The sequence below is a fragment of the Neolamprologus brichardi genome, chromosome 4 (assembly GCF_056152115.1).
Source record: "Neolamprologus brichardi isolate AB-2024 chromosome 4, ASM5615211v1, whole genome shotgun sequence".
NCBI lineage: Eukaryota > Metazoa > Chordata > Actinopteri > Cichliformes > Cichlidae > Neolamprologus > Neolamprologus brichardi.
Genome location: NC_142107.1, coordinates 6,316,392 through 6,339,415, shown reverse-complemented (window position 1 = coordinate 6,339,415; position 23,024 = coordinate 6,316,392). Strand labels below are relative to the sequence as shown.

Below are 23,024 nucleotides of genomic sequence, written 5' to 3'. Positions count from 1 at the left end.
ATTTGAAGCCATGTATACTTTTTACCCTGTGTGGATTCAAGAAAATCCAAAATAAATTCAAACCTGTGCACCGTGTTCTCAATTTTTAAAGTCATTAAAGATGTATGCTGTACAATTATCCCACCATCGGAAAAGAGCAGTTCAGAGGAACCATTAAAAGCCCAGATGAGTGGATGCAAATGTCTCACCACAACTGCCTTTTATTTCTTAATGTGTCAGTACTTTTTATTACATGTATCAGTGATAGGTTCAATGAAGTGAAACATTTTCAACAAACATATTTCACTATCAGACATTAGTATGTCATCATCCGCTTTTGCTCAGAAAGGATGATATGAACATTTCTCCAGCTATTAAAGAACCAGAGCATTACTTTCCTCTTCATTCACACAGCTGATTCAAGAGTTAAACAGAGACACCCAGAAAAACTGAAGCTTACATCATTAAATGACACGTGTGTCCACAGTCGAGTCCAAACTGGCTAAAGGGACACTTCATTACACAGAGGGTGGGCCGAGCATGAAAAGGCACTAATTACAGAATTACTCGTGTCAAGTGTCAGAAACTTTTGGCATCAAAGGATGTCTTGAATTAATCCCCAGGTCACCTGCACCTTACCATGCCCACAGACACAAGACTCAAGACCTGTGCATCTGTACAGCAGTGCAAACAATGCTTTCATTTGTGTGTGTGTGTGTGTGTGTGTGTGTGTGTGTGTGTGTGAGTGTGAGTGGGACACTTGGCAGCTAAAGGGCCCAAAGGGCTGTACACAAAGCAGTGACCTAAAACAGTTTTGAATCAGTGTGTGTGTGTTTGTGTGTGTGTGAGAGAGAGAGCCCATTGTGTCATTCTTCTGTGTGTTGCAACCTCTGAGAGTAAATCTGGCATTTTCATTTATGATGAGCTTGGAGCAATCAGCTGAATGGATGATGTTACGCTGACTTCTACGCTCTCGCGCGCGCCTGTGTGCGTGCATGTTCACCGTGTATTCAAGGCTCTCATCTCCATATAAATAGCCAAGAGGAGAGTGGATGGTTTCTATTTAAATTGTGCGTGTGTGTGTTTCATTGTGCATGGTGTGCTATTCTGGGACTGAGCCATCCCAATCTTACACTCATCTACAAAAACAAAACCATCATCATGACAGTGCTGTCGCATGTTTGAGGGTGTGTGTGTGTGTGAGTGTGTCTCACTAAACAAAAAGATCTGGATTATTTTTGAGCTGGGCAGAGAGGTAATGAATAAGTCTTATGCGTAGGTGCTGATCCCAGTTAACACTGCACAGCTTACTGACAATATAGGTTATGTATCTGGCACACATTCACGTCGCTGATGCATTTTTCTTCTGTTTCGTTCCCCTTGGGGTTGCTGCATGTCTGAACCATCCAAACCCCGGATCCACCCACTTACTTAGATCCTAATTTTCTGGCTTTAGTCGAGATAGCAACAAGCAGTGAACACAAAGTCAGGATCAGATCATCTAGCATCACAAGTAGATAACATAAAAGATGCTATTTGCAAGCTTATGGCATGTTTAATTGAAACACATTCTTATCCTAGAGCATTATATAATGTTGTTTTATCAAATTCCAACTGCGTATTGCCGTTATGCATAAGGTGTGTTTTGGCTTCTGGTGCCTGGGTGCCTAGCCACCAAGAGATAGTGGTCCTGTTTTAAGTTGTAGGTTTATCAGCCAGGAGGTCTTTGTTTTTGTCCTGTTTGTGTTTTGTTGTTTTTTTCCTTACTTTGAACAAAAACTGGTGATGATTTGGGCTTTTTGTAGCCACAGGACATGGGCAGCTTGCAGTCACTGTGTCAACCATGAAGTCCTTTGGCTAGTGAAGAATTCTTGAGTCAAATGTGAGGCCATCTATCCGACAGCAGTCCAAACTCATCCAGTGATCCAAACACAGCAGCAAATCTAGAGCAGAATAAGTGAGAAAGATAAGAATCATGGTGTTGCAATGCCCCCAGACCTCAAGTCCGGACCTCACCCTGATTGAGGTGCTGCAGCAGGACTTGTAGATGTAGATAAACTAATGCCTGCAAACTTCATGAACTGGCCCAAAATTTCTCCACAACAATCGGAGAGACTGATAGTCACCTATAAACTGATTAGTCTAGGTCATTGCTCCTGAAGGTGGTTCTGCAAGCTTTTGAAATGATGGGATGCACTTATTTTTTCACAGGTGTGCAGGTCTGTAAAAACTTCATGACTGTAGATGCATCAAGTTTCAAGAGCACTGTGGTCACATGCACAACAACACAAGTGGCACGTGGAAGACATTCACATTTGCCTCTTGTCACATGGGTTTTGACCACCTGATTCGTTTTAAGTTTGGATGTGTGACCCAGAAAACAATTTTTAAGGCATATTGCATATCGAAATTATGTATTATTTTCTTTTATGGTTTTTGTAATGTTGCTAAAACTTGCATATAAACCATATTAACCTTACATGATCTGACAGGACAAAAGTACTATTCTAAAATACTGTGTAATTACACTTTATTGCATACATACTGTCTCAGCTGAACTCTGGACACGCACACACATACATATACACTGATATGCACACACTCATCCCCCTCCCTTTCCAAATGCCTTCGACACTTATTCCCTTCCGATGCTGACGGTGGTTCAAGGAGACCAGCACACAAGCTGCAGGCCCGGATGTACTGTCTAAATCGGCTGTCTCTCACCCTTTACCCACCCCTGTTGCTTGTCATGTGTTTCTTTGGTGTATTAAGAGTTTTTGTTCATGTGCTATGTGCAGAGGTGTTTTTTTCTGTTGTCAAACTGATCTCCCTGTTGGAGCTCAGTCTGGGGGGAGTTATTTTTTTTCTCCTTATCTTTCCTCATGTGGTGCATTTTTCCATTGTTATACCTCTCTGACCTGTCTTCCCCATGTGATGTTTTGTGTAATGTATGTATGGTCGGAGGGTAAGATGGCGCCGCCATTGCGTGCAATAGGTCGGCAGCCTTATGAAATTTCCCCTTGTGGGACTAATAAAGGTATATCAAACATATAATCATCTAATCCTATATTTTTCTATGAGCCATGTGCTTAGCAAACAATGTATTTTTAAGTGAAAATATGATTCAACAAATGCGTGGAGGCAAGCCACACCCAGGACCTGACCTCCAATGACTTGTAGCATGTGAAACCTAGTGTAGGAATGTGTTAGCGTGTTTGCACGACTGCATTAGACGTCTCCTGTTACTTTCCCTTCCTCTTCTTATCTAAAACATGCAGAGCAGTGACATGGATCATTGCATGCCTTTAACAGAAAGAAGACTTAAATTACATGCCTCACATTTCATAGATTAAAACACACATATTTCCCAACAGATTTTCATAACTCACATAACTTCCTTTACTTTGTAGCCAATCTGAATATTAATTGACAAAAATTTTGTCAAGGTCTAGAAGAAGATCCAAACTGTCACCCACAGATGAGATGAAATTGGAAGCAACTCAGGAACCACCAAGGCTCAACCCTGCCATGAACTGGAAACAGCTGGAACACCAATGTCGCCATAGAGAGTGAAATAAGTTTTATCTCACAATGGAGTGCAAGGTTGTTGACCAAAAAAGAAGCCAATGCTCCAAAATCAGAACCTTCACGCTTCAATGAAATTTTCTGAAGCTGCTCACTTGGACAAGCCAAATGTTATTTAGAGAAAATTCTTTAATCAGACAAGACAAAGATTGAGGCATTTGGCCACAATGAAAAGAAGTGTGTGTGGAGGAGTAAAGGTGAGATTTTCAAACCTAGGAACACCGTAGCAGCTGTCAAGCATGGTGGAGGTATCATCATGTTTGTGGCTGTTGTGCTCCCAGTCATACTGGTACGTTGTACAAAGTGGATGGAATAATGAAGAAGCAGGGCTTCCTCCAATTTATTCAACTTCACCTCAAATCAACAGCTAGACGGTTGAAACTTGGACTCATCTGGGTGTTCCAACTGGACAATCCAAACACACAGCAAAACTGGTTTTGGGCTGGATAAAGCAGGCTAACGTTAATGTGCTGGAATGGCCTTCCCAAAGCTACAACCTAAACTATCATCTATTTAGTCTTTCATTTCTTAATGTATCTGTACTTCATGTTACGTGCATCAGTGATAGTTTCCTATCAAGTGAAACATTTTTAACTATAAGATGTTTAATTATAAGATGTTAGTATGTTGCTCAGAAAGGATATTCATTTTTTTCCCAGCCATTTAAAGACACAGAGCTTTATTTTCCTCTCTTTATTTGCATAATTTAACTCTTGCTGCAAATCTGAATCTAATTTGAAGTCATAAATATGGTGACAGCTCATGACCATATGTTTAAGCTCACATGAAGTGAGCTCTGAAGTCATGCTTGCAGATGTCTACCTGTCTGCAGTGGATTCAAAAGAGCTGAATTCATCTTAAATCTATCTAAATCCACTACAAACACACCAATGTGGACATTTAACAGTTAAATACAAAATATTTGGCGAAGGCGTAAGCATGCTGCACATTCATTAAAAATGCATTGTCCATTAACTATAACATTACAGACAGAAGATGCTTCTTTATTTATTTTATTGATTTTTACCATCAAATGACATATGATATTTGTGATTTTTAGCATCTTGGTCATCCTGCACATTTCCACTCTCATTTGGAAAAACCTGTGCACTATCTGGTGCATTCCTGCAGCAATTCTTCAGAACATCTTTATCTGTCTTCAGAGGCAGCAAGTCTGTTGGCACAGTCACTTCCAGGACAAAAATATTAAGAATCTAAAAAAATACATTTGATGTGAAAAAAGAAAACTGCTCTTTAGCCTTTCAGTGTGACAATACCAAATGACCTAAATAAAATTATAATTCTGTTTTCATTTTTTTAACATGCACCCCCTTTTTGAATGTACAGATATACAGAGGGGAAAAATATATTACAAATTCAGGACAAATGCTCCAGAGTGCTGTAAAAAAAAAAAAGTCACAAAATGCTGAGCGTTTTCTTTATTAAATGTAAAGTAATGTTAGATAACAGCCGGAACTTTAATATGGTATATAATATAGTCCTATGTAAATGCAGTTAAGTGTGTACATTTTAATAAAAAGAAAAATGTGATGGGACCAGTTTTAAACACTATTAACGTACATTTTCATCAATCCCCATTAATCAAACAGCAAAAATTTAAAAAAAAATAATAGAAAATACAATATTAAAGCCGTACGTTAATCCACAAAAACATATGGGAGTCATCCAGTAATGCTAATAATATATTGTTTTTCTTTTCGCTTTATCTGCTGTATATGTGCAGCATGTTTAAATACAGTAAGTCAAAGAGCTGATTGATGTAAGAGTTTTTGTTTTCTTTGACTGACGCCCGAGGTTGGAGAATGAAAACACACTATTTCAGTTTCCTTATCCGAGTTATTAAAAATGTATGCAAACTCTGGTCTAGTCTTTTTATTGCACCTGAAGTCATGACCTCCCGGGGAAGAAAGCTCGCTGTAAACTTGGCAGGCAGCTGGATTTAAATATGAAAAATAAATCTCCACGAGTTTAAATGCAAACATGAAAAATTAGTCATACAACACAAGGAGTCAAGAAAGAGGTAACAACATGTTTTGGTATATAAACATTGGCCCAGTGGTGATTTCGCCTGACGCAGTAACATTAAAAAGACGTGATGACCAGTGACCACGTTAGCTGGTGGTTTTACTCTCATGTGCTGGAGTGGCCACGCTGCCTCTTTTACTGTGTGCTGGAGTCTTCTTCACTTTGCCATTCATCCCCTTAAGGTTGTACAGCCGGCTGAAACTCAAGTTAAATGGAGTCCTCCCGTCCTGCACTTCCGGTCCGGATGCCGTTTGGTTGTGAGACTGAGTATCTGTGGGTAAGGAGGAGTTTGGATAAGGAGTTTGGTTCTGTGCTGCTGAATCCTGGCTCTGCTGGCTTTGGGAGACCCGTTTCCGTCCAGTTGTAGATCCCACAGTACCCGTCACCAGTGGTTGCGGTGGTCTGGTTGACGTTTTGTGAATAGATGACATATTATCAAAGAAATTCGGACTACGTTGGACCCTCTTTTTTTGAGGTTTGGGAGAAGAGTGTGAAAGCTGCAGAAAAAAGAAAGACAGAGGAGATGTCTGACTCAGGGTGTGTGTAACACTTCTGCAGACAACAGTTTCTCATATTTATTCTATTATATGTGGGGCAACTTATCTATAATGCAGTGTAGGATTCTTACACTCACACACGCATTAGCAAGCGACATATAAGCTTTGTTGCAAATGGAAAAGAGAGGGTGCAAAGTGTCTGTGTTATTTTCACATCCATTAATATTACATGACTGAAATAAGCTAAAACATGCAAACAACACTTCACTGACTCAGACTGAGTACTCTGAGATGAAAGGCAGTGGATTCGGGGCAAGAGTGAGTGAGTTAAACACAAATAAATGTGAAACCTATTCATCTTTAAATACTCTATCAGTGCAAACACGCACGGCACGTCATTATAAATATGCCACCTTTATTCGCACGAGGCATCCTTCTTCAATAATGAACAAAGCATGGTTGTGCTGTTGTGTTTCAACTTAGTGATGCTCTGCTGGTGAAAGGTTCATGGATCAACACACACACACAGAAACAAATGCTTTAAATTATATTACATAGGATTTAAATTATATGCAAAAATGTGCAAAACTCTTGATCCAACCCTGATTTTGTTATATATTTCTTTACTTTTTTTTTAAGTGATCTTGAGCAATGGTTCTTGAGGCTTTCCTTCTTTGAACAACGGCTACTTTTCACATGTTTAACAATGATGAAATTCCCAAAGAGCTATAAGCCTGCAGTGTGAGGAACAGTATCTGAAAGTCATGTCCTTCAGAAACAGGGGGGGGGGGAGGGGGGGGATCCAGCATAAACCTGAGAGAAGCATCTGGGCCTTCAATGGTCTACTGTTCACTGAAGCCTCATCAGAAATGGCCTCAATGGAAAGGTGTCTGTCAAGAAGCCATTCTTAAAGAAGGGAAACAGAGAGAAAGGGCTGATATATACAAATCACATAATAACTGGACTGAAAATCAGGGTCAGCAGGTCTTATAGAGTGATGAATCCAAATTTGAAAATTTAGTTTAAATCATCATGAGCCAGCTGAGGTGCAAGATAAAACAGTAAGTCTACATGGTGGAGGCGCTGTCATGATTTGGATCTGCATTTTAGCTGGTGGGGATCTTACTGGAACTGATGGAATTTATGAATGCAGAAAAAAAATCCACCATGCATTACCTTCTGGAAAGCATTTTATTAGCATGACAATATGACAATGATCCAAAACACACTACCAAGGCAGTAAAAGAATACGTGATTAAAGCCCAGAGCTCACACCTTCAAGTTATTGAAGCAGTATGGGATCATCTTGACAGAACAAAAGAAAAGGCAGCCAACATCCAAAGAAGCCTAGAGAACTATTCCTGAAGACTACTTCAAGAAATTGCAGAAAGGCTGCCTAACAGACTTCAGACTGTGTTGAAAAAACATGCAGTCATATAAAAAAGGTTCAAAATGAGAATTGTACAAACTCTGTTTTTGCTTTATATACTTTTCCTGCCCAAGCATAAAGAAATGAGGGGTGGCTCAAGACTTTAGCACAATACTGTATGTTATTAAAGCTTTTCACATTCAATTTTTCTAAACTTAGATGAACCTTAATATAAAAAACTGTCAGTGAAGAACAAAAAGACACTTTGATAAATGCACTATTTCAAGTTGTTACCAACTCCAGTCATGTCAAGTTTCTTTATATAGCACATTTCATATGACAGGCATAGACTTAACAAGCTTCAAAGCAGAAGGAAAAAGAAGGACATTACACAAGGCAAAAACTTCTAAAATAAGAGATTAAATGGTCTGTATTTGTATAGCGCTTTACATAGTCCCTAAGGACCCCAAAGCGCTTTACACATTCACACACACAGGTGATGGCAGCTACATTGTAGCCACAGCCACCCTGGGGCGCACTGACAGAGGCGAGGCTGCCGGACACTGGCACCACCGGGCCCTCTGACCACCACCAGTAGGCAACAGGTGAAGTGTCTTGCCCACGGACACAACGACCAAGACTGTCGGAGCCGGGGCTCGAACCGGCAACCTTCCGATTACAAGACGAACTGCCAACTCTTGAGCCACGATCACCTTTTACACTTTAAAAAGGGATTTTGATGAGCAGGATGAAAGATATAGGAATAAAAATAACACTGATCCTGAAAAATTTCTCCATTGATCACACACGTGCAAAAAGAGATACGCTTTGAGTCTCTTTTTAAAAGAACACACTGGTGTAGCAGTAGTAGTTGTAGTAAGTGGTAGAGTGGGACCATAAAACTAGATGATTTAGAAATCATTCAGTATTTGCTTTGTGATTCAAGCGATGCCAGGAGGTCTAGATTCAGGAAGCACATCGACAGAGTGAAAAGAGGCTGTCATTCATCGATTTTACAAGCAGTGAGAAATTATTTTACTGGGAGGCGAAGAGAAGAAGAAATAAGAAGGATGTTTAAACTTTTTGGTTTTATTTAAGACTCTCCCTGCAACTCTGCCGTCAGCTTTCAGGCCCCACTTCTGTGGAACCAACTCCCAGTTTGGATATAAAAGACACCCACCCTTTGTTCCAGCTTATAGTTACAGCTGGATCAGATGACCCTGAATCCTCCCAGTTACACTGTAATAGGCCTAGACTGCTGAGGGCTTCCTATGACGCACTGATTCTTCTTCCCTTATTTCTTTTCTATGTGTTTAAACACATCTCTGCATTTAATCATTAGTTATTAATCTCTTATTATGGCTCTCTTCCACAGCATGTGTTTTATCTTGTCTACCACCCTTCACCCCCAACCTGTCACACCACATGGCTGCCCCTGCCTGAGCCTGGCTATGCTTGAGTTTTCCCCCTGTTAAAAGGGAGTTTTTCTTCCCTGCTGTCGCCAAGTCAATGTTTGACTGTTGGGGTTATTCCTTTGATTTGGTGAAATATAATTATGCATATATTTACTTAATAGCTGCATTGTTACAGTAGGAAAAGGTGCATAACTTTCTATTGAAAATAAAAGCATCAGAAAAGGCTGAGACTGTGACAGGAAGCACCTACAACTGTAGATATGTTGTTTTTTAAAGATGATAAAAGGCCGGCTTGGAGATAGTGAGCATGTGCTTCTACAAGCTAAGATCACACCCACATTTTTGGCATGCTTCGGGTTTTTTCCGTCACGCAAGTTAACACGGAGTGAAGCCTTGGGATCTACTAAAACATTTATTTTGCCCTCATTTAGTTGTAAAATACATTTGGGCATCCAATTATGAACCCTGGCAACGCAATGGGTGCGGTTCTTCATGAGACTAAGGATGTTGGCGGATACAGATATGTTTACCAAGGCTCCAATGGAAGATTGACACCACTTTCATGTTTGCATACTAAACAGTTTCAGCTGCTTAGCTCAGCTTAGCACAGAGACTGGAAACGATGGACATACAGCAGCAACTAAGTGTCTCAAGGTCACCAATTGAAAAACTGTGTTTTTTTAAATGAAGTTGTCAAAGAAGGAAAAATGTGTTACCTTAATTTCAATTAATTAGTGTCATGTTTTTGTTTTTTAACAAAATCCAGTTGTATATATACCCATTTGGATATGATTGGCAAACTAAAGAAACGTTTTGTTGGTTTTAGATGTTATTCTGACCAGTGCTCATACCTTCTGTCCCTCTGTCTGCCTCTTTGACTGGGGGCTCGCTCTCCTCTCTGTACCCCTGGGTCTTATTTCCACCTGGTTTGAAGCATTCTCCCTCCCCTCTCTGTCTGGTCTCCCTCCCTCTGTTGATTTAATGTCACCAGCGGACGATCGCTTTGGCTTTGATCTCTCTTTACTTGACCCTCCTGCAGTCATTCCTCCATCCACCAGTCTGTCTGCAGCTGACTGGCTCCTTGCCACCTTTCTCGTAGGCGTTTGGACCTCTTTGTCTTTTCCTCCTGTTTCAGTTGAATCTTTGCCTCGTTTAATTTGCTCCATTATTCTATTAGTATCCTCACTGCCTCTCATCTCTGTCCCCTGGGATTCTTGCTCTTCCCTCATCTCGGCCACACTCAGTTTCCTCCCATGTTCGTCCTCTTTACTTGCTTCTTCTTCACTTGCCTTGTTCTCTACCTCCCTAGTTTCCACTTTTTTTTCCAAGTAAAGAAGAACTGGGGACTTTAGCGGCCCCAGTCAAAGTCTGTGTTTCACTGTGTGCCGTACCTAATGTAGCATCACTTGAGCTGTAATTTATGTGTGCAGGACCGGTGCCAGTGGCGGGAGAATTTAGACTACTTGTGTGTGCAAAATTAATGTGATCCGCTATCATCCCCTGGCCACGAGAAGCCATGTGGTCAAAAACAGGCTCGTTAAAAAGCGAGTCACTACATTCATAATACTCTTCAGAGGTGGTGGAGAGAGTGGAGTCCTCTCGTGAGGAGATATAACCATCAAAAATGTCTGGCGATAGAGAATCCAAGGCTGCCGTGCGTGGAGAAAATCCATCAGGAGTGGGAGTGTGTGCTTTAAGCGACTGTGATTGGTGCACAGGTGTTTGTGAACGGAAGTCCGGCAGGTGTGTTTCGGTGAGGTGTAAACGCAGGGCTTTTTCGGGCGTGTGTGTGCCAACACGTCCTGTAGAAGTTTGTTCTTGAAAGGTGCTGTGCGTGTTGTGATTTGCAGTATTTCGCATATTAACCTCATTGTCTACATGTGTGAGTCTTACTTGTTCACCTTGCTGACTGTGGGTGTCTGCAGCAGATGTGTGTGCGCCATCGCCGTTATGAGGTCGCAGACATGAGGTTGAGAACACTGGCGCTGTCGAAGAATTCAGAGCCTCCATCTGATCCATGTCCTGTGGTTTAGAAAATGATATCCTCTGGGGTTCATGTACTCTTGCGAGAAATGTTCTGCACTGTGTCATATTTTCACCTTTTTTGTCTGACACATCACCAGATTCAGAGCCTGTCAGAGTCCTTTCAGGGCTCGCTGTAGCTGCCTGCGCTGTGGCTACACAGCGTGCGTCCATCTTCCCAATAATCCTGCAATCTTCGGAAGTTTCGAGGTCAACATCTTTTGGAATGATTTCTTGAATTTTCAATGCGGCTGCCTTTGGTGCATCATTAATCAAAGCGTCTGACTTGTGCAGCTCGCTTCCAGCGACCATCTGGGATGCTGCTCCGTCATCGTCTTGCTCATCTGCTTCCACACTTGTCTCTTTAGATTCTTGCTTTGAAGTTTCTTCAGGATTCCCTGTGTTCTCTGTGTCTTTTTGTGCCCCTGCCTTACTGGTACTGCCGTCCTGCAGCTCAGGGACAGTTTGACACTCTTTTACCAAAGATGTCTGCTCAACAGCTGCCACATCAAACGCACTGTGGGCCACGAGTGGCCCTGTGCTGGCCTCGGGCCTCCTAACAAGACGGATCTCCGGCAGTTTCTGCCCATTGCTGGTGCTGCTGTCACTCATAACTATCTGTATGGTACGAGGTTTAGGGATAGGGGGAGCTGGGGTCAAAGAAGAGGATGCAGGGAGGGGTGGATTTGGTGTTGTAACGGAAGAAGTAAGAGGGGGAAGGGCAGAGGAGCTGGTGGAGGGAACAGAAGCGCTAGAAGATGTGCTTGAGTGCACTGTAGTAATAGGAATGTGGTTATTTTTAGACTGTGTGGCAGAAACCAGGGAGGTGGAAATGTTGCTGTGGACAGTTGGAGTCTGGATGCTAGAAGCCACTTCAGTAGAGATTTGCAGTTGCTTGTGAACAGCTCGTGTTTGTGAATCCGCCTGTGGTGGTGCGGTCTTTTCTTTCGTATCTTGTTCTGTGTTTAATTCTGGGGAGTCGGGAATTTGAGGGGTGTGTGCACAGTTTGGTGTTGGGGTGTGTGTCCTGTGCACAGCAGAACTTTGTGTGCTCAATCTACTTGTAGGTTCTGCTTCCTTTTCTGTGTTTAATTCTGGGAGCGAGCCTGACTCAGCGTGACTGTTTGATGAGACGGGTTGTTCTGCGTGGGAAATCTTCCCCTCGTCAGAAGCGGGTGCTTCGCTGCTGGATTGGGGAAATGTTTGTGCACCGAAGGGAGTATCAAGGCCTGCCTCTTGGTTAGTGGTTGTGCTTAAATCAAATTTATTCTTGGCGCTGACAGAATTAGCGGCGTCTGACTGCAGGTCAGACTTTTCCACAGATGCAGGTGATTTCTGTTCAGATGCCTCTTTGTTATGTGTGACATCACTGAGTTGTGCTTGCTGTGCTTTTTCTACAGCATCATCAACCATGCATTTAGCCTGTGCTGGTTGCAGTGCATTCACCTCCTCTTGTTTAGAAGTCGCCTGTGTGGGCTTGGCGACTTCTTCCTTGGATTCCTTTGTGCTGCTGAACGGACTGCTAAACCTGATCGCCTGGCTGGTTTCAAACATCTCTGAACGCTGCAAGTGGACTTGAGTTGGTTTTTTGGCATCCCGAACGTTAATGAACCCTATGACATCACTGGGGGGGTCAGGTTCTGGCCATGTGGGCAGGTATGCGACTAAGCATGCTTTTTCTAGATTTATTAATCCAGGATGGAGAGGAGGAGATTCTTTTGTCGATTCTTCACTAGCCTTGCCTCGCCTCTTCTTCTTGGAGTTCTCTGGATTTTGGGGTTCTTTGGGGCTTTCTTGGTTAACAGAGGTGGTGGGGCCGGGGTTGGTCAAAGCAACCAGGGCATATTTTGGGCTGTACAACTTCCTCGCAATGTCAGCAGAAGGGGGTATGACAGGGGCGGGCTGTGGGAGGGGTTCCGGCTCAGGTTCAGGCTCTGTGATGGTCTGCCGGAGGTCAACAGAACTGGAGGACAGATAGAGGAAGCGAAACAGTCGGTCGAAGCCATCCACAGCCTGCCCTGTAACCACGGTGATGAGATTCCTATCCAGACGTGAGGCCATCCAAGTGAAGCTGCACAAAAAACAAATATGAACAAATAAAAAAATGCAAATTCAGACTTATTTAAACTGCACCACAATACCACAAAACAAACTACACTACACTGCAAGCATAATGAAGTAATCAGCAATGACTGCAAACGTAAAAGTATAATGATCCAGTCACTTAGGAACTGCACGGTTACTATGGTAGATTGGATACATTTACAACCTGTTTGTCTGCTATGTCGACAAGGCATTGTTTATTTATCTCTCGTGCCAAGTTGGCAGTTTCAAAAGCAGGTGGAGCACAAGGCGATAATCTTTTTCTGACACATTCTCCCTCTTTCTCACACACGTAATGCGCACTGACCTGTACGACCCAGACACAGCTTTGTCTCCATCAACGAACATGAATCTGTGACCCATTCGCCCTCTGACCTTGGTGCAGGACCTCGTGTAGAACTCCGCTCCTTCTGAGCAGCGGACACGAAGGTGCTGAAACACAAACAAACACGCAATTTTTGTACATATTAAAGACCCAAAACTGCCTTCATAACCTGTGACCTGCATTACAGAATAAAAGGCTGCCAACAATGTGAGTAGAGACCGTGAGTCACACTACGTCAGCCAAAGAACAATAACATCCACAAATAATAGTAATATCAAACATTTACAACTCAAATGTAGCCAATGTAGAATTTTCTTTTTTTGCTAACAAACAACTGTTTGCCTGGCATTTTGGTACTTCTTAATAATAATCCCTAAAACATAGATACAGAAGTCCTTAGCAGTCATTTTCCACTTACTGCCTTAATCTAAGGTAATTGCTCCATGTGTTCAAACATCTGAGCAATTACACAAACTACAGCCAGTGTAAACACTCTGCTTAAAACTTACACAACCCACATTATGATGTCTGGCTTGTCTTTACTTGATTTGAAAGCCTATATTCCCCACCTTTGTTGGAAACTGTCTGTTTTTTCATGCCTCTTAAAAGCACAGCATATGTGTTATAAAATAAGCCTTCTGAGTCAGTTTTCCTGCACCTGCTTTTGCCTATAATGTGTTAAGGCTCAAAGCCTATAATGAAAATAATTATTCCTTTCAACAGAAAACATGTTTTCCTTCCATCTGTCCATTGTCATTAGCCATTTCTGGGTCCAATAACTTCTTCTGATCTCAAAATCAAACAAATGTTGAAATACACACTGCAGGTCTTAATGCTCAATTCCGAATTTTTGGATCAAATCCAAATTTTTGGTCTGCTTGTACAACACTACAAATAAAATGTGACAGCAAACGCGCTCTAGTCTGAATCCTCAAAGCGGCCCGCATGCGCAAAAGACGACGTCTCACACACTGCACTCTGTTTAGATCCAGACCAAGCACTATGGTTTGACTGATGGCCGTTAATATAAAGACTTGTTTTGGACTTTACGTTTCCTAATTTTTGCTTTAAGTTATTTTGTAAAATCTAATAATTATCTTTATTGCTGTTTTAGAGAGGAGCAGTGCTTCAAAGGATTATACAGTACAAAATAAAATTAAAATTTTCACGTTTCTCCAACGTTTCTCCAACGTCGTCTTCTCACCAGTTTCACTAACATCTACACTGGATAACCAGGAAGAGTTTGCGATGTCTTCTCGGTGCTTGTCCAGAGCTGATAATTGTTGTCTGTCTTGTGTCCGTGACGTAAAAGATGGATTTAATGCGACATGACCGTTCAAAAAGCAGTCGCTTTCTAAAACATCGGATATGTATCGGATTCAGTACCACATACGAAAGTGACCCAGATCGGATTTAAAAATATCGGATTTGTGCCATTCACACTGTCATAGCATGATTGGATATGGGTCGCATAGGGTCAAAAAAGTCGTAATTTATGCGCTTTCGCCTGCAGTGTGAATGTAGCCTTAGTGTTAAAAAAAAGTCTGTACTGTTTTTAGGTTAAAACAAAATGATCCATGCGTTTATTCTCCCAGATGTTACAATAAAGTTTAACGTTCAGGTATCCATGACAAGAGGATTTGTAAGGTTAGCTGTGTTATAAGCTAGCACAACATTAGCTAGCTAGTTTCTAAAGATGTTCGACCATGTTTTGACAGAGACAGAAAACTAAATAGTAGCAACATTTGGAGGGTTAGTGACGTTGTGCTAGTTGGCACACAATTATGTCCTACCTTTGTGGCTAGCTACAGTGAAGAGGATTAGGCCCACCAGGGGGGGGGGAAAAGTGGCCACATCTTTTTCTTTTCTTTTCCAGAATTCTGAGATTAAAGTCAGAATTCTGGAAAAGAAAAGAAAAAAAGACATGTCCACTTTTTTTTTCTTTGTTTCTCCTGTGGCCCTAATCCTCTTCCATACTTATGGTTAGGATAATATAAAACATTAGCACAGGGAAGATGGAGGATGAGAGTTAAATTGTTTTCAGTAAAAGTTCACGGTTTCAGTTAGTAGAGACAAACGTCATAATATGGCAAATAGAAGATGACGAAAATGTCTGAAATTATTCATCCACAACAAGAGGTTAGCCGTTAATATCCCAAACACATTTAATAGCCATCAACTTTTTCTCAGCAGCTAGTGGTGGCTGAAAAAAAAAATAAATTCCAAATTAAAAGTTGAACTGATGCCTTGGTTTAAGGTGCTTCTTAAACAATATCTGGATGTCCTTGTTAGACTTTCTATCAACAGTAATTTTGTGTTCAAGGATAGTTTTCTAAAACCTCTTTATCAATTAAAATTAAATTAACAAAATTAAAAAATGAAATGAATGAGAACTATATATATTTACACAGACTGCTGTGGTGACTGAAACCTGTGACCTCATCACTTATCCTACTGAGCTAAATGGCACATTTGAATAATATCATTCCTGACTGTATGATGCTAACATCGTGGAAAGAGCCTGATGTTAGGTTCACCATGCAACAAATGAAATACAACAGAGGTATACAAAACTGTGACTACCTTAAAAGTGTGTATTTCTTAAAAACAGGTTGCGGTAATACTAGTTTGTGTACATGGAGAAGACCAAGTTGCATTAAAGTCTCTTCACAATCATGTACTAAAAAAAACAAAACAGAGACAAATACCATTCATTTCTTCTTTGCAGTAATCTGATATACATTTCTCACTTTGTAAGAGATGGGCTGACGCAACAACTATTCTACGTGACACAACATCAACATCCATATATGTACGGTTCAGTTTCTGGCATCAATCATTGACAAGTTTTGACCAAGGAGATGACGCCGCAATTTTAATCATGTTTGATGGGTGTTGCTGCACGGTTTGGATTACTCACTAAAACAAATGTCTGATCCTGAGCTTACTTTCACTTTGAAATTTTGTTGCTTTTAGAAACAGCTTAAGAACATGCTGTACATGAACAGTGCTAACAGAAAAACTGGAGCGCTTGAAAGTAACCACAGTAACTGAATCCTCACATCATCATCTAACCCAATGCACTTTCAGAAAGCAAAAGACAAATAGATACCAACTAAGCCTATGCAATCTCTGTGCATATACATGTGCAAACATGACCTCTGTGAAAAGCCTGTTCTCAACTATACCCCAAACATATAAAATAATGTATGTTGCAATGCTAACATTTAACCACTGTAAGGTTCATAATAACTGAATGGTGCAATATCATTGTTGCAATCATAAACTGATATTAGAAAGTCTGACTCAGTCAAACTTTTCAGAGTTAAATGTTGCAAATATTTTTTATCGTAATACTTGCGTGGCGATATTGTATCAATACGGGAACACTAAATATTGATATTTTATTAAAGAAATTAAAATATGGTGGAAACACTGTGAACACTACCACCCTAAAAACACCCCAAAAGGTGCTTTTAGGGTGTTTTTCTTCATTGTCTATAGTGTTTAAGAGCTAAAAGTCTGTATAAAACTATTTTAAAAAACATGGTTTACTTCCATCACTTTTCTACATCACTAGCTGCTTGTCAACTCTGTTGTCATTGACCATTTATAGGTCCAATTGCTTCTTCAGTTCTCAAATATAAAATACCGCTGAGTGTTAAAAACAATTTATTTAGTTTCAGCTCCAACAAAGAGATCCCAGTTGTTAAAATAAAAAATAAAGGTTTAGGTATCCATGAACAGGTTTACAAAGTTAGGCAGTGCTATAAGCTCACAGGACGCAAGCAAACTCTCATTAAATCGACTGAACTGAAAGGCCATCTGACAGACTTAACCTCCTAATTCACAACAAGCTAATACTTAAGTTACATGAGTAAACATAGGACATCAATCTCCTTGCATCTACAAAAAAAGGGGAAAAAAGTGTGGCTTCCTGGTGACAATATTGAATTTTTTCACATTCTGCGACCGAGTGCAACTTGTGGTGACTCAGTGGTTGCCCAGAGATTGAGGGTGTTGCACTCATGACCACGTGGACTGACTGATGTCACTCTCAGAGAGATTGTTGGAGGTCTGCAAAGAATTGCTGTCTAATTTATAAATGCAGACAGATTGCCAGCATTTTGCCATCAGTCTGATTGAGTTTTTGTCAATGAGCGCAACTTGAGGGACTCGACTCAACAGGCTGCCAGCTGGTTGTATTCTGGTTATATTCATGTAGAAGAAGAAATGTTCATGTAATAGTTAAATGTGAATTTCAATCTATGTAGACAGCAACACATATATATTCATGGATGATTTATCACGGTTAATTGTTGCATTATCCAAAAAAGAATGCATGGAAGTATTAGACTAACAATATCATTTTACAAACATAATACAGTAACGTTGGAGAGAGAGAAAAAAAAAAAATCACACCATTACACCATATTGACCGTAAGTTGTGTGGTTCTTGTTGTCGTTACTCAGCATTACATAAATAAGCTCCATAAGCCCAGAGAGGTGTGTAACAGACCCTCAAGTCACCTTGACACAGTAGTCCTTTGGTTTGTTGTAAGTGTAGACTTACACTGTCTGACCTGGGGATTTTCAGCCTGCCCTTCCGGATGCCTTGACACAACTTTGAGTGCTAAGTCTGTCTGAAAGTGACATGATGCAGCCAAAACATTATGCAGTCAGTCTTCTTGTTTCAGCTCCTCCTCTTTTCTTTTTTTCTGGCATGCTTTGTCTCACAGTAGAAACACTTGTTTTCCTCCTTCGTTTAGGCACACCCTAAACTTTCTCCTTCCCGCAGTGCATTCCTTTGGTTAACCGATTCGATAAATTGCATTGCATGCTCCGAGTTCATGACGACGAGCATTTGAGCTGTTGTTCAATGCATTTTATGCGGAAATAAAACCACCTCCGAGTGCACTGTGGTTTCAACAGTCTCTACAGTCAATGTGCACGCTTTGCTAAACTACTTAAATGAAGCTCTGTCAGCTTGAAGTGTGGCAGTTGGATATTTTCCTAGAAAACCTCCCTGAATAACTGATGAGTAAGAAGAATTTGGTACCTTATTGCCCACTCAGGTGCCAGATTCCACTTACTCTCACTCACTTGGCAACTCATCTCACCACTCATCTGCTCCTCCTCCCATCCCTCCCCTCCAGCCGCTCTATCTCGTCACTTACGGCTTGTGGTAAATTCCCATACTATCACCTGTTTCCTGCAAGTCATCCTCTCATTGTCTTTCTTGACAGACTTGTCACTTTTAGAGATGTTTGTGTTAGCTGCTCATCGTCGTCACGTACTCCTGTCTCCTGGCTCTTCCGATTTTCCACATAGATGAGCATCTATTGGTGCACAGAGGGCTGTTAATGTCATAAATGGCTATGTAGTTTTACTTGGTGAAATAGGCCCCACGCCAAAGGTTGCCTGCCAGTATAACAAAGCAGCAGTATATGACACATCAGGGAGCAAGCCCCTCCAGTGCACTTCATAGGACAACCTAACAGACTCGCAGTGTATGACTAAGAGAAAGGAAGCACGCTGGCTGTCAAACAAACAAGATTGTGTCTTACTACACTGGATCCATCTCTTAACAGCGTTGTTTTACTTGCTGCAGAGCCACCGTGGATTAAACAGAATAGCAGCTTTGCATGTCATTTTAAAACTCTCTCTCAGGTGTACAGTGTACGCTGCTGTTGGCTAAAACCAGAGAGTGACCTACCTGAAGGAGATACACTTGTCTCTCCATAAATATTAGAAGAAACTGTGGCACAGAATGTTTTTTCTTCATACAGAGCCACTGTGCTATCAAATATTTAATTTACTTCAGCCTGTGTGTCTACTGTGAAGCAAGTAGGAGTAAATCTGTTAAAGACAGATTCTCAGTGCTTATGAATCTAAAGCAAGAAAAAGGTCTGGGATGTCTTAGTAGGAACTAATAACGTGGCATTTAATTCAAAAGGCAAATGCAGCGAGTATGAATCGCATATGAAAAACTCATTAAACCGAGCAACCGCTTTCACTTATCATGTATCATGTCATGTGCCACACAAACATGTGCTTTTGTCAACAAAGCAAACACTGCTGCTATTGAATTTCTTGCTGTTTTGTTGGCAAATTGGATCCAGATGGTACTGAAAGACTGTCAAGCCTGTTTAACTTTAGTTACTCTGAGGCATAAAGTGACAAGTGTGAGTGTTTGTGCATCTTTTCTTATCTGCATGATCTGCACGCATGCATGCTACTTTAGATATTTTGAAATATTTCTTCAGTACTACAGGGACCACTAAGCACACAGGTCGAGCCAATAAGGTAAGGCTAATGCTGCAGACGGTAGGCATGATCGAAACATAGCTCAAGTAAATACCCTAAAAAAATTATTCTTCAATTTCAATTTCAAATTATTCTTTCAATTTTGACCAAAATGTAAGTGAAATACATGAAATCAAACGTTTATTCAATCAAACAAAGAGCTGTTGAGGACAATGTGCTTGGTGTAAACTGTAACAATCAGGTAAATTTCATTTTGCCAATTTCATGGAAAATTTCCATTAAATTTTCTTCTGTACTCGTGGAAAATTTAAATCCTTTACAGTTGAACCAAACGCTCCAACTGGAAACACCTTGCGTTGGATGATTTCAGCTCCTTCTTCCACCTGTCATGCAAAACTGTGTCCAAGTGAAACAAGCAGACCTTGTGAGAGGCCCCATCTAATGATGACTACGCCATTAAAAAACACTACACAGTGAAGTAATATGTGAGAACATTAATCCTACACAATGACAATTTAACCAGTAATCTATCCTAAACTGTTCTTGGGAAATGATCACACCTAACAGAAAGAGATTGCTTCTTTTGGTTGACTTAAGTTAAAGTGATTGTGTTTGCTTTGGCAGCTTTCTATTAAAGATTTATGCCCCAAGAAAACAGTTCAGTGAAAACGCATTTTTATATTCCATGAAACTCCCTTTTAACATGTCCCGGCATGAGAAAGATCTGTTTCATATCTGTGTTTTGATCGTAGCTAGCTACTTACGATATGTAACAATAAAGGTAGGCAGAGTGGGATTTATTGTTGCAGTACCAGCTGGGTGGATCTACTGGTGGTTGTGTGGACTCTAGCGTGTGTGCGTGTGAGGGAGACAGCGAGAGACAAAAGAGAGAGGGGAAGCCGGCATGTGCTTCTGTTTATCCGTGCATAACAGAAGTCTCTTGACTTCAGTTGCTTATTTTGTGAGATAATCTGTCCTTGTTTTCTACATCAACGGCCTTACAAAGTTATTTCAGGCTCAAAAACACGGCAAGACTTTCCGTTTTGTCCCAAAGGTTTCAATGCACGTGCGTTTGGGGCCAACAGGCAAAGACACTCAACTCGTCAGTGAAACATTTACCCTGTAACACTTTGACCTCATATGTCACACAATGAAATTTCACTTTCTATCTCATTATCATTTGAGTCGTAATCACCTTTTATTGCCTAAGACGGCGCTTTGAATGGCGACGTCTGTCCAACAGCGTGCTGTGGGAAAACTGAACGGCTGACTTTTATGACTGTTTTCAGCTTTACTTAGAATTTGGACTCACTCTTTGATGATAAGATTCAAATTGCTATGCAAAATGATGAAGTGGGTGGTTCCGCCTCACCTTGAGGTGTCCGGTGTGCATGTTGGCCCTCCGACACATGGCCAAGAAATGAGGTAGCGTTGCGCGTTCCAGCAGGATGTAAACAGAAACTCTCCTTTTGAAACCAGCACCAAGCAAATCTCTGAAGATGTCGACATCAGTGAAGACGTCCATCACCACTGCGATTACCTGGAGACGCAGAAGCACAGGCACAGGCACAGAACCTAGATCAACCTCAGATGCTCTTATGTAGTTCATGCATGAAAATGAAAACAAAATTCATTACAGAGCAGAAGGATAAAAGCCTCAGCCTTAAGGTTACTGTGCGAACACATTTTTATGCCAAAACAAATAACACTCAAGTTGTGTTTCAGGTTTAAGTAAAATATGTGTTTCCTATGCAGAGGGAAAGTTCTCCCAGCTCTCACAGCTACTTATACAACCGATAACTCGTTTTCTGTCTGAAGCTCTTGAGGAAAATGATCCAGCGAGCTCGTTTCAGGCAAATAACACGACACAGAGAAGTGATGCTAAGAAATAAGACATGTCATAAATTTCTACCTCCAGATGACTCAGCCGCATAAACAGACACAAACACTGACTGATAGGCATAAGCGCTGCAATATACCCATGCAAATACCCCACCTAGCACACATAGTCCACTGTTAGTGGCATAGCTGATAATGGCCATAAATCAAGCTGCACTTTACTCATTTGGTCAGCAGTCTATAGTCTGACCATACTGACTCCTTTAGACTTTATGCCAGCACTGTGGGTAATTTCTGGACTATGCACAGCTGATTAAAGAAAAAAAAGTTAGGATGGCTAGAAATCAATATTTTCGGATTTTTATTCAGTCATTGAATGAACTCAGATGAGTAAACATTAGCATGCTTTGAAGATGAACCAACACACAAGTCATCCAGGAAGCTTAAACACACATAAATATTGACGAGAAAACAAAGTTTTCATCCGCACTTAAACATGGTTATTTTTATATATTATTTAATGCACAATTTGATGATGAATAGTGCCATTTAAAATTATCATAACTGTATTGGCCCACCTACCTTTTGCGCCTGTGCGATCATTTTTCTGACAACCTCTTTGATGTGAGCGTGACCATCCAGCGGCGGCTGCGTGTACACCGTAGTGCGCGTCACCCCCCGGTACGCATCGCTGTCGGGCCAGCCCAGGTCCATCTGCGGGATGGACGTGTCCGACAGCTCTGGCCAGTAGTGAAGCGACAGCGGGGTCTGCACGTCTTCGGCATCCCCCGAGAACAGCTCCAAGCCCGGGTCATAGGGTTCGACGGCGCCGGTGAGAGCTTCCAGCTCCGGGTCTGAGAGGAAACCCCGGAGGCCGCGAGCCTCCAGGTATTTAAAGAACGCCTCGCGACCATCCCGCAGGAGAGCCTCCAGCGCGAGCCGCTGGTCCTCACAGTAGAAGAACTCGGGCTTGGACTCGTGCGTCCGCGGGTTCACGTGGTTATCATCCAGGCACTGAAGCTGGGATAGAGCCATGTCGCGAGCCCGAAATAGTTAACTGAAAAATAGCAATACAACTTTCATGAACCACCCAGTTCTACGAGGCAGTTCTCCAAAACGTCTCCAGACTTTGGCTGAAGACAGACGCACCTGTGTGCTTTAATTCCTCGCGTTTCTTTAAAAGAGCTGAGCAGCTTAGCTCGAGGTCTGGTAAATATCTTTCATCTTGTCGCCTGCTTCGGTCAGCGCTATAATTCCGCTGGTCAGCCATAATGCATTAACACTGAGCCATTGTTACTACCAAGCTGAAAGGCTACCCGGCAAGAGAGAAAGTAAATAATGAGCGACATGCTGCCTGCGGCACCGCCCGACAGGTGTGACCCTAACAGGCAAAACACACCTACCCACACGCTTTCAGAAAAAGGCAGACCTTTATCACGTGACCTTCAGGGCTTCCCAGTTTTATGAAGTGTTGCACCGCTGGCAGCAGGAAGATGTCCATCCCTCGATTTGTCCAGTAAATCATTTACATGGCACCTCATGTGAAAACCATCAGCGGATCATACATAGCTGTTTTA

At 41.5% G+C, this 23,024-nt stretch overlaps 1 pseudogene across 1 annotated transcript; it reads right to left on the bottom strand.

The window, feature by feature from the left end:
- Positions 1 to 5,674: 5,674 nt before the first annotated feature.
- LOC102782752 (uncharacterized) lies at positions 5,675 to 22,482 on the bottom strand (annotated as a pseudogene). Its single transcript, XR_015719015.1, has 5 exons — positions 22,030 to 22,482; positions 20,981 to 21,148; positions 13,324 to 13,448; positions 9,743 to 12,984; positions 5,675 to 6,107 (listed from the first exon to the last, which is right to left on the bottom strand). The product of XR_015719015.1 is annotated as an uncharacterized LOC102782752 (transcript).
- Positions 22,483 to 23,024: the final 542 nt, after the last annotated feature.